Source organism: Mastigoproctus giganteus, chromosome 13, assembly GCF_048544385.1.
Source record: "Mastigoproctus giganteus isolate SK-2022 chromosome 13, ASM4854438v1, whole genome shotgun sequence".
Lineage (NCBI taxonomy): Eukaryota > Metazoa > Arthropoda > Arachnida > Uropygi > Thelyphonidae > Mastigoproctus > Mastigoproctus giganteus.
Genome location: NC_143587.1, coordinates 92899450 through 92912105, shown reverse-complemented (window position 1 = coordinate 92912105; position 12656 = coordinate 92899450). Strand labels below are relative to the sequence as shown.

Here is a 12656-nt window from a genome sequence, read left to right as displayed (position 1 = left end):
AACTTGCAGTTGAATATCCAGGCTTGACAAATCATGGACAGCACATTGCTAGGGATACCAGAAAAGTCCATTCTGGCATCTAAGATCAAGTCAGATGCATTCTTTATTTTACAATTGCAGTGGTCTATATCTAAAATGATTGATCTAACTTTTGACAAGGGTCTGGTACAGTGAACTCTTATTATAAATGCCAAAAGAGCAGCATCCTATTGCGGCACAAATCTGTTTGGTCTTAATAGTTGTAAGGGTTTCTTGCATGACAAAGAATGATAGAGCAAAATAATTATATGAAGTGAGATTTCTTTTATTATACATACATGAAACTATAAAATTACCCCCCACCAACTTCCACAAGATTTCTAAATAGCCTCCATATGATTTCAAATGACCCTACTAACGAGCTATCAAGTGACCCACCCACAGTGGCAGACCTGGTAGTTTGGTAATTTTGCCACTGTTTATAAAACTTATTTCATAAATGGTATTGTGAGTACCATCATAGTTGATTTTGAAATGTGTCCCTCCTCTTCACTGTGTGATGTAAAAATTTTATAATAGTAACTAGGGGGGCTTGGCCCCCTGCTTGCTCATCCCTGCACATGCTTTTCTACATAAAAGACACCTGTCGAAATGCACTGGTTGATATCTAATCAGGAAATGATCTATATAATTATTTACCTGTGCATTTGTAGTGCGTGGCATTCTCAAGGTTGAATAAATATCACGGTAAAATTCCAGAACGGTGTACACCCTCCAACATGGCAGCAAGCAAAACAGTGGAAAAGCAGTGATTGACAAGTTGTGACTTCCATATTTCAACAAATGGACAGGAACAAAGCAATGATCAGCAGATGCCACTGTTTTTCCCGCCCACTGCCCTCCTAGGTTGATATGCCTAGGGTGTTTATCCCCCACATTTGCCGCTGTTTTTAATCGGGAACTCGTTTTCCCATTTTAAAGCATTGGGATGGAGGGGATAAACACCCTACCTAAGCTAAGCCCCTCTTCCTCGATTAGGCGCCTCTGTAGCCAGGTGGGAAGGAGCAGCAGTGCGTAGCACAAGCTTCTTGATTAGACCGGGGTTCGAGCCCGTCACCACTAAATACGGAGGATGCGGAAAGGTCAGGGAATGACCACCGCATATCCCGGAGCAATATGGCCTTAGTTGCTAATGCTCCTAAAAACCAAACAACAACAACAATCTTCCTCGACAACCCAAAACAATCAAAAAAGGGAGGTGCCTTCATCAGTCAATTATCACTTTCATCAAATTACCTGCCAGTGTATACTATACTGGACTTCAGCCAATATCACTATGTAATTATTTACCTGTATTTACATAGATCACTTAGGAAAAGGCCTTTTGCTTCGGGTTCCATAATACATGAGGAATATTGTTGCATCCGAAACAGCAGGACTAAAATATTTACAAAATGCTAAACCACAGTGTTTACAAATATAGAATATTCATTAATATACAAAAAAATGTTACAATGGAACATCAAACGTTAGACAGTGAATCACATATACGAGGTTGGTGAACGTTATGGAGGTAGTTGTCAATAATTAATTGCATTTGTAGTGATGTAATTGCCTCGCCCTCTTCTCCCATTGGCTCGAATAAATATCGCTAGGAGGAAAAATTTTTGTAATGTATAGATAGATAAGGAAATAGATTAATCCAGTATTATTTAAAAAAAATAAGTGAACTATTCAATAAGATGCAGAAATTTTTTTTAGTGTAGACTTGTTTCTTTTAATCCTTCAAGTACTGTGCTGTTGTAATCAGACACTGTATTTGTCACTAATAGCCTATATTTGACTATACACAAGCCATAAATTCAACTGTGATCACAGATAGTTGAGCTATTAAAACTTTACAGGACAGTGCTGTCATCTGTTGGATTTCAAATAAATCGTATGCTTTTTAGTTTAGGGAAGCGAAAAAAGTCACAAAGGACTAGGTCTGGCAAGTAGGGTGAACATTCACACACTTTTTTTTTTTTTTTTTTTTTTTTTGCCAGATACTGGCAAACAGAGAGCACTTTTTGTGCACTGGAACATTGTCTAGATGGAGCATCCAACCAACCTTCCGCAGTTCAAGTCTCTTCCTTTGAATTTTTTCACACAGCCTTGTCAGAACGTCAGTGTAGTATGTTTGACTGACAGTCTGATTTGGTGAGACGTATTCAGCCATAATAATTCCTTTAATATTGAAGAAAACAAGAAGCATGGTTTTCATATTTGTTTGACATTTGGCTTTTTTGGTCTGGGGGATTGTTTTGTCTTCCATTGCACTGACTGTCTTTTAGTTTTTTGGGTTGTATTGGAACAGCTAACTTTCATCAAAAGTTTGGATCGTCAATTTTTTGTCCAAACATCTTTACAAACTTGGGTCTTCAGTCTTTGCTCTTCATTCAAAATTTTTGGCACCATCTTGGCACACTCTTTTCTTGTGCCTAAATTTTCAGTTAAAATTTATATAATTGTTTCTTTGTCCATATTGATTTTTGATGCAACCATTGTAATGCTTAAATGATGATTACTTTTAACCAGTATCCTTACCTGGTTCACATTTTTGTCAGTTTTCTTGGATACCGGGCAGCCTGGTTGTTCGTTGTCTTCCGCATTTTCTCTTCCTTCTAAAAATATTTTATGCCAATCAAACATGTGAGCTTTTAACATATCTTCCCCATAAACTTTGTGTAATAACTCATAACTTTCAGCTGGTGTTTTCTTTAGTTTTGTTAAAAATTTGAGGTTGGTTTGTATTTTGATTCTTTTGTCTGTCGTTCGTCCCACAAACTCAGAAACACATGGTAATCAAAAACTTGTCTCACTGTAAAGCGAATGAGCGTGTTGGAACGTGACTTGGCAAACAACTAGGGAAAGGTTTGAGGTCAACTGCTGTACTTTTGTTTCTTAGGTGGTGCTTGTTCTGTATTGGCTGTGTGTACAGTCTTCTTATTTAATAGCCACACCTTGAATGTTATGCTTTTTGTTATAATGGGAAACAGGAAAAAGGCATTTATATGCACAAGCTGTGAGATCCATGCTGGATATTTTATGCATATTTTAATAAAAAAAATTTCAGGTTTCTTTTTATTCATTTGAATAAAAAGAGTCCTTAAAAGGACTGCTTTGCCATAAAACACTTGCATAAAATGATAGATTTGGTGTAAAACAGTTTGTTTTATATAATGTAAGGCTTCATATATATCCTTGACCTAATAGCTGACCATTGTATTGCTTTTACTTCAGCCATATCTAGGTAAAGGTCTGTATACAAACAGCTGGTATACCAAGTCTATTTCTTTCTAAGGAACTGCACAAAAAGAAAACCAATTCTCATTATACTGTTCATCCTGAAAGCAATGGAATGCAACCTTTCAATTTTAAGGAAGAAATGACTTAATGGTACACCACATTTGTTCTGTATGATGGACAGAAGGGAAGTTAGAATGCTAACAGCACTTCAGGCAGACAAGATCACTGGCACTACACTGGCAAAGTAAAAAAGAAAACAAAAGAAAAAATAATGAAGCCAGAATGTGTAAATGCACATAACAAAAACGTGAGTTCCCTGGACAGATCTGATATGATGCTGAGTTCTGTAAAGCTTGTGCACAAAACTGTAAAGTGTACAAGAAAATGTTTTTTACATTTTGTAGATATGTGTTTACTGAATTCTCATGCTTGTTATCAAAGCACACACTAGTAAAAAAAATTCCTGTCACAAATTTTCAACTATCTGTAATACAACAACTTTTAAAAGATTGCCATACTTTCAGAAAAGGAAGAAGTTGTGGAAGAAACTTAAGCGTAACCCTCTAAGAGTACAGCAGTGTTTGTACACACATCAAAGGGGGAGGCAAAAGCGAAGAAGAGAATAAAAGCATATGTGTTTTGAATGGATGCGGGATTGTGTGTTAATACATGCTTTAGATTGTACCACACTACAAAATTTTGACTGTAATTTATTGCTCTGAAGTTAAAAGAATTTTTGTAGTGTTTTTTTTTTTTTATCTTTTATGTTTCAGAAAAGTAAAATTTTTTTCAAAAATAACTCAGGCCATGTTGTTAGTAGCTTTGAAAGTAACTTAGTACCTAAAGAGTTAATAAAAAGATAAATTAGTGAAAATATTATGTTATCTTTTTGACTTTTGCTTTAAATTCTGTTCTGTAATTATTACTGAATTTTGAATTACTTTTGACATTTAGTGTAAAAGCATATACTGTTTTTATGACATTAGCTTAATTTTTTCTACCCTGTTATTGGTACTAAATTATTAGTTGCCTCATCATTGTTTTATTAGTTATATGCTGTATTAGTTGCAACATTTTGAAATGTATGAGATCCATATTTGCAAGGGAAAATGCTCTGAATATGGGAAGGATTTCCATGCAAAAAACAGGTTATTCTGTTAGAAATTTATTTCAAACAGCAAGGCATTATATTTATAATTAAAGACTTTAAAAAACCAAAAGAAAAGGAATAGTTTTTCACAGTGTAGGGTCTTTTATTTTTGATTTACTTTGCAGATTTGTTTTCTGTTGCTTAAATATTTAAATAGCTGCATTGGCAAACTTAACTAGCCTGTTGATAACACAGTGATTATAAATTGTTTACTTTCGCTGCCATGTGGAGCAGGCTTGGATTCCATATCAAAGAGATGCTATTTTATGGTTCCCCCCCCCCAAAAAAAAACATTGTTTGTGTTGAAATTTTGAGTCAAAATTAGTAATGGAAAAAGATATGTAAAATAACTTAGTAGTCAGCTTTATGCTGTAATAATGAAATATAATTTCATAATAATATAATAATTTTGATTATCACAGAAGGTATATAAAACAGATGTGAACTCTGATAGCAAAAATAAACAAAAAAAAATTATTCTGCAACTCACAGGTTGGTCTTGTTTATTATTATTGGCCTGATTATATGGCACACGGAGGACTAGAATGCATGCAAATTGCAGCAAACAGTGACCTTCTATTTTCAGTTTTTCACATCATTTTAATTTTATCTCTAACAGTATAATAACAAAAAAGAACGTCTGCTTGTTTTATTCTTCACTGGTAGTGCAGGGGAGATTTTTCCTACCTCGTAGCAGCCTTTTCTACAAAGTGAATGCACAGTAACTTTCTGTATAATTGTTTTAGATTTAACTTTCCATTAGCAGAATTATTCTCAGTACAGTTTGAACTCTAATAAATTCTTTGAAAATTTTAATTGCAATGCACATAACTAAAGATAATACATGAACTGTGCATTAGCTCTAGGTTAGTTTCATAACAATCCAGACTATTATTACTTTTTGACAGTTGAGGAACTATTTGGTTTGCCATTAAATACCAATTTGGATTGGACAGAAAATTGAAAATGAAGAGGACATTACAATAAATATACAATCATTCAGAAAGTTCCCAAAATTGCACACTGGTATTTAACTGTTTACACTACAACCATAAAATTTCATGGGGTGTTGATGTTGACCTTGGTGCACACACACATGCCAAATGGGAACTGGCTCAACCACTTCACTTATGTCACAGTTGGTTGATTGCGGAATGTTGCAGTTTGAAGAGCATGGTAACATCAGGTTCTTCTTTAAACTTGGGAAAAGTGCTACGGAGACACTGCAAGCATGACAAAAAGTTTATGGAGATGATGCTTTGAAAAAACAGCAGTTCATGAGTGATTTAATCATTTAAAAATGGATGGGAAGCACTGGAAGATGAACCCTGCAGTGGACGCAGTTTGATATCAAGAAATAACGAAAAGTCACAAAAGTGAAGGAACTTGTACAAAATGATAGGTTGTTGTTGAGATTGCTCATGAAATTGGACTTCCTGTAGGCTTGATATACACAATCCTGATGTAAGATTTAGGGATGCATCCTGTGTGTGTGTGTGTGTGTGTGTGTGTGTGTGTGTGTGTGTGTGTGTGTGTGTGTGTGTGTGTGTGTGTGTGTGTGTGTGTGTGTGTGTGCGCAAAGTTTGTTCCATGAACAGATGATCAAGTGGACTGCAAGAAAGCCATCACAGGTGATTTGTTCAGAAATTCTATGCAGGATCTGAGCTTCCTAAGAAAAATGGGTCACTGGAGTTGGGTGTTAGCCTACGACCCCGAGACAAAGTTAATCATCCAAATGGTACACAAAAATTCCCCCAAGCCCCAAGAAATCTCAGGCAGCAAATCCAATGTCAAAGTCATGCTGATTGTTTTTTCCAACAATGAAGGCATAGTCCACCATGAATTTGTGACTGGGGGGGGGGGGAAGTATTACTGCTGCTTACTACATTAAGATTTTTACATGTTTGTGTGAGACGAAGATGACCTGAAATATGGAAGGGTGGCAGTTCAGCAGCTTCTCTGCTCCCCCAACCTTGCAATGTCGAACTTCAGTCTTGTCCCTAAACTGAAAATGAGGCTTGGGGGAGGGGGTCATCGTTTTGCAACAGTGGATGCATCAAAGACAAAGCTGAAATGGCCCAATGTTTGTTAAAACAACATGATTTTAAAGAATGTTTCGAAGCTTGGGAAAATTAATGGTGTGGGTGTATGTGTATGTGTGCATGCATGCGTACGTATGTACGCAGAAGGAAGGCGCTTTGAAGATGATTAGGTTAGTAAGCCCAACTGCTCACTCAATAATCATTTATAGTAAAATTCTGAGAACTTTTTGAATGTATCTCATACATTCAAAGCAGCCAGTGAAATGTTTAATACACTTCAGATTGCTACTAGATGGGCTGAATTACAAGGTTTGAATGAGGACCAATTTATACATTGATAGAAATACTGGATCTCTCACGAAGCCGAACATTGGTAATTATTTTTAAGTTGTATAATTATTGCATTTTATAATTTATACATTATAAAATGCAGATCACTATAAATTTTTTCTAATTAATTTTTTATTTTTCATTTATATAAAGGTAGAATTTATTTAAAATTGGTTATCTGGAGAAATAAGGTGATCAGAATTCTACTATATATATATATATATATATATATATATGGTGCATAGAAAATGTGCTCATTCCTCAGTTTAATTCCTGTTTTTAATTAGGGAACCTAAACCATTGAAAAAACAGTAAACACATAAACAAGCAAAAAAAAAAAAATTCATTCAACCCTCCCAGAATTCAAAGTTCTTTGAATTTAATCAAACCATCCACTTCCACACAACAGATTGAAGCCTGTTCCAACAGTCAACTGCCCATTGGCTGAAGGCAAACTTTCACACATCTGTCCAGCAACCATCCTTCCTCAACTTAAATTTATGCCCCTTCATGCATTTAGGAAGAGGAAGAATGCCATTCACATTCAGCTTACTAAGTCCATTCAAGGCCTTATACACCTTAATCAGGTCACCCTGCAGGTTCCTAGTTTCCAGAAGCTGTAGTTTGCAGAATTGAAGCCAATCTGGTTGCTCTTCCCTGCACCCATTCCAGCAGATCGACATCCTTAATGTGACACCTCCAGACATGTATACAATACTCAAGATGCAACCTAACTATGGGCTTGTACAAAAGGATAACACGTCCTTATCCCTGCTAGCTAGTTTCTAGCATTCCCCCTTCTCTTTCAATCCATGCATGGTAATTCTAGTACCACTACTGATACTAATATAAAATAGCACTAATAATAAAATACAATACAATACTATAATATAATACAATACGTACTGATACTAATATTAAGTGGTAGATGGCTCTCATCAACCAGTTCAATATCACCACATTGCTTATTGGAGGCTTGAAGTGGTGAAACCCATGTTTAGTCACCAGAGCAAAGTTTCCAGCATCCCCTACCTTACCATCTCCTTCAACCCATGCACGGTACTAAAGTACTATAGGTTTTGATACCTTTTGTGTTTCGGGTTTACATAAAAAAAAAAAAAAGGAAAAAATTTTTTTATTATTGATAAAATCCCGCGAACTGTCCTCGCACTGCTCATATACTGTATTTCCTCATGTATAAGACGCACCTTAATTTTGTGACCCGAAATTTGAAAAAAAAAAAAAAAAAAAAAGTATTGCATAAAGTTATTGAACTCGAGTTTTATTCATCATAAAATTCATACAACTCCTCATCACTGTCAAAACTCCCATCCATTAGCTTGTCCTCCTCTGTGTCTGATGACAAATCGCTGTCTTCATATATTGCCTTGTCCTCAGTTCCATCTATGGCATTTGAAATGCCACACTTCTTAAGTGACTTGACAACGATCTCAATCTTGATATTATCCCAGGATCTTTTCACCCAGGTACAAACTTCTCCTATAGTTGGTTTCTTCACTCTTCCTGCTGGTGTCAAATTGTCCCCAGAAGACTTCATCCATTGGTTCTATTCGTCTCTCATGGCAGCTTTGAAGGGTTTGTTAATGCTGACATCAAGTGGTTGGAGCTAGGATGTCAAGCCTCCAGGTATAACGGCAAGTTTTATTTTTTGCTCTGCAGCAATCTTCTTTGTGTTTTTTGTTATGTGTGCCCTGAACTGATCAAGCACCAATAGGGCAGGTTTGCGTAAGAGCCCACCTGGTCTCCTGCTCCAAGCTTTCTCAACCCAGATCTTCATCACATCCAACCCTTGTCATGAACGTGGCCAATCACTTCTTGAGGAATGTCTTCTTTTGGCACTGTTTTGCGTTTGAAAATCAGCATAGGAGGCAGCTTGGTTCCGTCAGCACAACAAGCTAGAACAACTGTATAATGGCTCTTTTCATGTCCACTTGTCTTCACATTTACAGTTTTCAACCCCTTCTTATCAACAGTTCTGTTACTTGGGACATCAAATTGATGGGGCACTTCGTCCATATTTGCAATCTGTCCCAACTCAAACTGATGTGTCTTCTGACATTGAATGACAAAATGATGAAATTCAAGGACCTTCTGCTCATAGCTTTCAGGCATCTTTTGGGAAAGTCTGGTACGTGTACGCATGCTTAGTCCATTCCGTTTCATGAACCTGAACCACCAATTGTGTCCTCCTTTGAAATCAGTAACTTCTTTTTCATCAACAATTCTTCTTGCCTCATGCTGTGAACCATCTTTGTGGATACAGGAATTCCAATTGCCCTTTGCTCTTCAATTCCCTCTCTAAATCAGGCCATTTTGCTGACTTGCCTCTCATGGCCTTCTTCTGCCGTGGTGTTTTCAGTTGAGTTTCTTCTTCCCGTAGCCAGTCTCGGATTGTTTTCTCAGTTGGTGGAGGACCAAACTTACGTTCAGCAGCACGATTTCCATTCACTTTTACAAACTGGATCACTTTTAACTTGAATTCAGCACTGTACGAAAATCTTTTCTGAGCCATTTCTGGGCAGAACGTGGCAAAACGTAACCTAATATACTAGTAACAAGTGCGAAACAATGAGCACAAAGACAACTGTGAAAAAGCAGGAAATGCAAGTAAAAAAATCTACAACTATTGTATAAGACGCACCCAGTTTTTATACCCCAAATTTTTCGAAAAAGGGTGCGTCTTATACATGGGGAAATACGGTATATGAATTTCATATTTGGCTGCACAATTTCCTCCAAGTCTTTCATTTATCATGAACCTGAACAAAGTAATAAACTGTGTAATATCATGAATCATGATATTACACAGTTTATTACTTTGTTACTCATATACAATACCTTGCATTTGTCAGTATTAAACTTCAACTGCCATTTCTCCACCCACTGACCCAGTTTTCCTAGATTTGTTGCAGTAGCTCATCCCAGTTGCTGTCATTAATCACCCACCAACCTTTGTATCATCTGCAAACTTTGAGATTAAGCCTGATATACCTTCATTAATAAATACCGAAAACACCAATGGGCCCATCACTGAACCCTGGGGGGGAGACTCCACTGATAATGTTAGTCCATGAAGAGTGATGCCCATTGGTAACCACTCTCTGTCTTCTTCCACTTAACCATCCCTTTATGCATAATAGTAACTTGCCCTTAATACCACATTGCTCCAGTTTATACAGCAGTCTTTTATGTGCAACAATATCAAAAGCCTTCCTGAAATCAAAGAAATGATATCAAAATTATTTTTTGCATCTAGTTCCTTGGTCACTACATCATAGTAACCTATCAGATTGGTTAGACAAGACTGCCCCTTTACAAATCTGGGCTGTGATTGCAGTATAATTGCATTCCTGTTCAGGTGGTCTTGCTTCTTTAACAAGTCTTATTTTCCACGGAAATGATTGAGGCATAGAGGGAAACAGAAACTACATCTTTGGATGTAATTGGGTCACTAGTTGCTGGTTTCGAATTCCAGTTATCTCTTGTCGTACATCCCAGGTGGCAGCATGCTAAGCTAATAGGTCTAATTACTGATGTTACCTTTTGATCCCCCTTTATGAATTGCAGATACATTTGTACATCTCTAGAGACCTCCCCTGAATCCAAGGATGCTCTTTTAATTATGGCTAAAGGTTGCTTTTCTACCTTTTCTCCTTTTCTACCTCTCTTAATATTATTGGATGTATCCCATCCACCATATTCAGCTTCAACAATTCCTTATCCACTTTCCTCTCAGTTATCACAAAGTCATTTAGCTCCCCGTTGGAGTTTGATAAACTTCTGTCATCCCTTCCCCTAAAGAATTCCACATCTGTAGATGTAAAATACCTATTTAATTTGTCAGCAACCTGAGCAGGGTCATCAACTTGTTGACATCAAGTGGCCCAATGTGATTCAATCCCTTCCTTCTACTGTTAATACAAGCATAGACGTCTGCTGCTTTTTTTTGCATCCTTTACCAGGGACTTCTCATAATCTGCCTTAGCTTGCCTAACTGCCTTTATGACTTGATTACAGACTAATTTATATGCATCCTGCACTGTTCTTCTCTGCTACTTGTCGCAATAGTTCATCTGACGGCACCTCCGTAGCCAGGTGGGCAGGAGCAGCAGTGTGTAGCACAGGCTTCTTGATTAGACCGGGGTTCGAGCCCGTGACAACCAAATATGGTGGATGCGGAAAGGTCAGGGAATGACCACCGCATATCCCTGGAGCAATATGGCCTTAGTTGCTAATGCTCCTAAAAACCAAATAACAAACAACAAACAGTTCATCTGACATCCATTTAGGTCTAATCCTTGAACAATATTTATTCATTGGGATGAAAAGCCTAGTATCTTCCATGATTACTTCCCTGAATGCTTCCCACTTAGAATTTGCTGTTAGTAACATCATCAGTTGGTCCCAATGCATAGTATTTAAAAACTCTCTCTCTAAGAACACTGTGGTCATCCTTATGAAAGCAAGTGCCTTTCCCTTTACCCTTGATAGCAGTTATGTCTCAAATTAAATTTCACATTTAGTGTACTGTCATCACTAAATGTGAGCAGTGATCACAGTACACTAAATTTACCTGTTAATTCTTACTTGTAGATTCCCGTAGATTTTTAATGCATTTAGACCTGTAGATTCTTAACACATTTAGAATCACTGCTGATAACCAGATCAAGAGTATTGCTTCCTCTTGTTGCCTTTCTAACATGCTGCTGTAGAAAACTGTCATCCAAGAAATCTACAAAAGTCTTGCTAGTGTGTGAGTGACCAGCCCACAAATTCTTATCTCTATTTCTTATACTTATACGTATAGTTATCTCTGTTTCTCGGTATAGCTGTGCTGGTGCCTCCATAGCCATGTGGGAAGGAGCAGCAGTGCGTAGCACACACTTCTTGATTAGACCGGGGTTCAAGCCCGTCACCACCAAATATGGAGGATGCAGAAAGGTCAGAGAATGACCACCGCATGTTCCCGGAGCAATGTGGCCTTAGTTGCTGATGCTCCTAAAAACCTGGTGCCTCCGTAGCCAGGTGGGAAGGAGCAGCAGTGCATAACACATTCTTCTTGATTAGACCGGGGTTCGAGCCCGTCACCACCAATTACGGAGGATGCAGAAAGGTCAGGGAATGACCACCGCATATTCCCGGAGCAATATGGCCTTAGTTGCTAATGCTCCTAAAAACCAAATAATAACAACAACAGCTCCTAAAAACCAAGCAACAACTGTATAGCTGTTTGGTTTACTTATCAAAGTCATTAGACCTATAACACACTCCTCTCAATTTTGTTTTCCCAGTGCTTATATCACACCAAACTGACTCAACGTTGCACTTGTTACACGTGTCAGCTAGGTGCACTGCCTTAGATTTAATGTTTCTTAACTAAAATCATAATCCCTCCTGTCCTCTCTGTCCTTCCTGTATACATTGTGCTCCCAATATTTAAATTCATCACTGCTTATGTCTTAGTGATATCATGCCTCTGCTATCTCTAAAATATCTGCATTTGATGACTTAATCAGTACTTCAAATTCATTCAAGTTTATTTACAATACTCCTGGCATTAGTATACATGCACATGTTCTTACTCTTAGTTACCCTTTCACAGCTCATGCATTCACGTGTTCCATGATATGGTATGGTAATGAAAGACTTGTGCACTAGATATTTTTTACTACTCAGAAAAAAAAGACTTTCTCGTGTGTATTTAATTTACAAGTTTTCTGTGTACATGGCGGTGTTGCCATTAATCTTTTGGGAAATTGATGTATTTATGCTTTATTGGAAAATTTATGAAATCTTTTGTTGTTATAACCACTAATCAAAAGCCTCCTGGCTACAGTTATAATAAT

At 37.2% G+C, this 12656-nt stretch overlaps 1 protein-coding gene across 1 annotated transcript in view; it reads left to right on the top strand.

Moving 5' to 3' along the window:
* Nucleotides 1-12656, top strand: part of Raf (serine/threonine kinase raf oncogene) — a 439038-nt gene that overhangs the window by 111477 nt on the left and 314905 nt on the right. The window lies entirely within an intron of this gene.